Source organism: Gavia stellata, chromosome 1 (assembly GCF_030936135.1).
Source record: "Gavia stellata isolate bGavSte3 chromosome 1, bGavSte3.hap2, whole genome shotgun sequence".
Taxonomy (NCBI): domain Eukaryota; kingdom Metazoa; phylum Chordata; class Aves; order Gaviiformes; family Gaviidae; genus Gavia; species Gavia stellata.
Window position 1 is genome coordinate 117,727,069 of NC_082594.1, and position 5,164 is coordinate 117,732,232.

Here is a 5,164-nt window from a genome sequence, read left to right on the forward strand (position 1 = left end):
AAGAAAAATTCTGAATAATCCATATGTTTCCTCACCCAAGCATTCATTGTTATTGAAGTCAGAGAAGAAAAGCTTTTTCAGCGAAGTAAACACCATCATAAGGAAATGTGTGGCTAATGGGGATATAAGCCTGAAACTCAGTCTTTTTATCTGATGCTGTTCTTTAGAAACATTTTCTGTATGTAACATACAGCTTTAGTCCAATAAAATATGAGTAGTATGACTAAAGGGGTTTCCCTACAATGGAAGATAGCATTTTATAGGATGCACTTACTATAGCTTATAAATATTAGCTGTACAGCATTTTTTCCAAATTTTGTTCAGGGTGTGCTGAACTGCTGCTGAAAAGAAAGGTTCACATTATCTCTTCATTAAATTCCCTGAATAAAGCTGTAAACTTTTCTTTATATTAGGAACTGATTGAAGCGCTCCTATTTAGTATGATGCCAACATCAGATCAACTGTCATTCACTTAACAACTTAAGCATTGCTACAGCCTTGAAGAAAGCACGTAGATATTTTGTATCCTGCATAAATCAAGGAGGACTTATTTATTAAAATGCATTACCTGACATGATGACAGAACAGACACCTCAAGGAAAGCATGGCACTTATTATCCACAAAAGGGTTTTTTTAATCCTTTTTTGAACGATTGCATGACATACCAGTGTAGAGAGAGAACTAAGTAGTACTTTAACAGTTTTGAAACGGGTGAAAAGGAAATTTATTACTCAAAAATATTCCTACAACCTAAACTAGTTGATTTTGGATATGTACCTTTTAATTTCCAGAAACTGTAATGCTACAACACGAAAGGTCTGTCCATATGCTAATATTGATAAGTCAGCACTGAAGTGGCTATGCTGCAATTGTTTTCTAAGATAAAATTTATTGTTCTTATTTTATAATGGTACCAATTAAAGAAATAGTAAGGCTCAAACCTTAATTGCAACACACAGAAATACTTTCTAACCACTAGATTGGATTAGTTTATAGATCAATTCAGCCTGCTTTGAAACTGCTGCCAAAAAAAATTTAGAGCATTAACTTGCTCTTAATTTAAACCTCAGCAGAGGACTTAAAAACCAGACAATCCGTGGGTTCTAGGCATCTCAAAACAGAGTAACACTTTCCCTTTGAAAACTACCTTAAGAATGTAAAAGATCCCCTAATAAAAGGGGGGTAGGGGGGAAGAATATTACAAGAGAAAAGCATCACCTTACCCAGCAGAAACATTCTACCCTTGAGTAAAAACCCTTCATCTATCCTTACTCCTCTAAGGCAAGAATGTAACTACCAGCCAACAAAATCATGTGTCACAGACAAAGATGTTAAATGGGGATCAAGTTTCTTCCATGTAATCCATTGACATCATAATAAAAGATGAAAAAATTCTTGGAATATTATTATAATTGAAAACAACATACACTTTCTGGTTCATTGAATCCATTTGTTACTTGTTACATCAATTTTTAGACACCTTTTTTCCTGTTCAGTTTATGCTAATAAATGTTGGTGGATAAGATTAAAACATACAGAGATTTACTTGCAGAGTGAAATTTTAAGTAAAAAAAAAATACATTGCAAAGTTTTTCCCTAGTAACACCTTTAAACTTGTGTGATCACAAATACAGATGATGCCAGCAACAGCAACGATGCCTGACAACTGATAATAACTCTTTTTACTCAGGACTGCCTATTTTTCACAACGCACATTATGCCATTTCGTCTAAATTGGAAATGTTACCGCTTAATCCCTGTCTAATGGTTATATCCTTTATTAGTGGAATAAACTGTCCCAGTTCCAACTGGACTGTGCTACAAACTTGTATTTTTACTAGGTATTTCACTGGAGTTATTCCTGGTGAACCTTGGTGTTTGGAGACCTCTTGCCAAGTTCTGCTATTCTTTTACACGGTTTCGACTCCATAGTTTTCAAACTTCGGAATTGTTTCCCCTCTTAAGTTTGCACAGGCATGCCTCACTAGTGCATTAGTTCAGGTCATGAGCGTACTTTAAAGATCATCCTCACCAACAGATCTTTCATTTACACCCCAAGTAGGCTGGGAGTATACAAACTGAATTCTTTTTGGATGAAACTACACTGGAAGGCTCAGAGTGCACCCAGCGTGCTCCAACAACTAAAAGGCACTCAGTCTGGAGGGCCAGAAAGGAGCCAGGCTGAAGGAAACCTCAGAAACACACAGACTAGGGACATCAGGTCCTCAGCACCAACTGCCTTGCTCTAGAAAAGCAGTTTGATGGGGCTGCTTTCCTTACTAGGGAGCCTGTATTGCCAAGCATCCACTTCAATCACTTTAATTGTTACTTCATGCAGCCTCAAGAGGCTTGGGTTTCTTTAATATTCGTTAGCATTAGCATGACTCTGCTTCAGCCCAAACAAACTTCTTCCACACATCCCAATTTCCTTGATTTCTTCCATCTTTTCCTTACTGTCTTTTCTTCCCTTTACTGAGAATTGTTAGGCAACTCTTCAGCAAACTAAATTTGGTCCAATAACTATCTTGCTAGACCTACAGCCTACTTACTAATCTCCAAAGGCAAAGTTGTTTTAAAAAGACTGACATGAAATTTCTAAATTTACACTTCTTTTACTAAACAAGTTAACCAGATCTTCAAAGGTGCCCCCTGAATCACAGCGAAATTACTTACACTCCCTTGCGAGTTGGTGCCCAAGTAATATGATTGTAATACAATTAAGTTCATTTTCTGATAAACAATTTCTAAAACACAAGATCATTTAATGATGGACAGGAGACATTAACAGGCTAGCTTTCATTTTAAGGATTGATTTTGAAAAAGGGTAGTGGGAGCGGGTTTCATGCTATCCTTCGAGAAGTAGAAAAAGTAAACATGGCTGATTCGCATGGTGAGATCCTGACATCTACTGAAGGAGAACAGTACGTTATCACATACGCACTGTACTTCTCAGAAGAACTTCATATGGCTAGAAATATTCAGCCAATTAAGCAGCAATCCAACTGACTGAACACTGGTAAATTAATTACAAAGTACTGGTTCACACCAACACAGATGCTTTCACAATGTAACTTACTGTGACAGGAGCTACAGAGCCTCAGAACTGAAGTATGGTTACAGAATATTACTAAAACCACTTGGCATTTGTTATAAGACAGCTTTATAAGTCTTGAATTCTGATTAGCTAGTATACATATTACTTTTGCATTGTAATAGCGCATTTTACAATTTAAGCAGTCAAACATGGGCTGTGCAATAAAAAAAAGATCAGGGCATATCAAGTTAACCTTTGAAAGCAAACTTTCCTGACCTTTCTGAAAGAGGAGAGTTGAAGCCTTTTCTCAGTAGTCCCCTTTTTTGCTTTTTTATTCCAGTCTTCTCTGACCTTCTCTCATTATCTATTTTGTTTCTCAAAAGGAAACAACAGGGGAGGGAGCTGCAAAGTTTCAGCAGCAGAGTAGTCAGCGAAAGTTAAAAGGAGCAGACCAGAAAGTTTAGGAGCGAGATTTGTAAGGATTTCTGTGAAACAGAAATAAGGCAAGCCAGAAAGAATTAAAGAAATGGATGACGGAAATTAAGCATAAGGAGAGTGATTTCCCAAACAAGTGAAACAAAAAAAAAAAAGAACTTTTAAGATTGAACTGTATTTCTTGGCATAAGAAATGTTTGCTTTTAAGGACAAGTGTTTTGAAGCAATGTTAATTTTATTTCTTATTACTAACAAAACAAAATGTTATTTTCTAGTTAGAGCTTCATGGATCATGGAATCATTAAGGTTGGAAAAGACCTTTAAGATCATCAAGTCCAACCATCAACCCAACACCACCATGCCCACTAAACCACGTCCCGAAGTGCCATGTCTACATGTTTTTTGAACACCTCCAGTGATGGTGATGGTGACTCCACCACCTCCCCGGGCAGCCTGTTTACTCTCTCAGTAAAGACATTTTTCCTGATATCCAGACTAAATATCCAGCTTCTAAGGGATGAGCTGCTTTCTGAGACAGAGGGTTGCACAGCTGTTTTAAGGAAGCGCTGAAATGCAACATTACCATTCCACATATTACCACATGGGAATGCCTTCCTGTAGACAGCTAAGCAGTGCAGCTGGGCTGTTATGTCTAGCCTTTCACAGCAGCTTATCTTTCTTATTAGTAAATAAAAATCCCAAGCGTATCATAGTTAGAGGGCTGAGATTAAAAGAAGAATCCATTACATTTACGTCCTAACACTTCGAACTGCACTTGCTTTACAGAAAATTGCCCAGGAGTCTTAAGGCCACGCAGACTCTCAGCATGCCTGCAAGTAGTTACAGGTTAAACACATGAAGTTCCCATGAACTCATGTCCCAAGTACCAGAAAGGATAGAAAGAATTAGGATTCACACATTTACCTGATAGCTCCCACTTGTAAAGAAGAGATGTAGACGGCACAACTTTGTACGTGAGAATGACTGCCTCACATTTCAGCTGAAAATGCTATAGTCTTAAGCATTACCAGGCATATTTTAAGGAAATTCATAAATACATAGGAGGGCAGTGTGCTTAGTGCACAGAAGCAGTAACACGTAACATTGTGTGGTGGGTAAAGACCAAACTCTCCGAGTCTCTTCAGTCACTCTAAGTTCCCACTTAATGCATACACCTATAGTAACATGGAGGAAAAAAAAAGGCAATATTCTGCAAGTCTCATTTAAACCTCCAAAGGAACTTGTCTGCTTTGTTCTTAAGGCACAATGAACTCATACATGCAAACTGTCTTGGAGCATCCAGGTAGAACTCATTACTCAATTCTAACATCCTAAATGTAATGGGAGAACAGCTTTAAAGACTGACAGCCACTGAGTCCTCAGAAAACAACTCCAAAGAAGCCTTTTTGCACAAATGCATGAAGCTTTTGTGCAATATATGATCCTTGTACCAAATTTAACATTTTAGAGCAACTCAAGGCTGTAGCATCTGTGTATGTTAGGGACCTATGCCTGTACACCAAGGAGGGGAGGAGAGGTGAACATGCAGACATCCCTCTGGTAGTTTTATGTTCACAGAAGAATCACAAATGTTCTAGAAGAAGTGAGAGACAAGTAATGGCTGAAGCAGTAATGGGGGAAAAAAAAAAAAAATAATGAGGCATTTCATAACGGGACTGTCCCCATTCCCACTC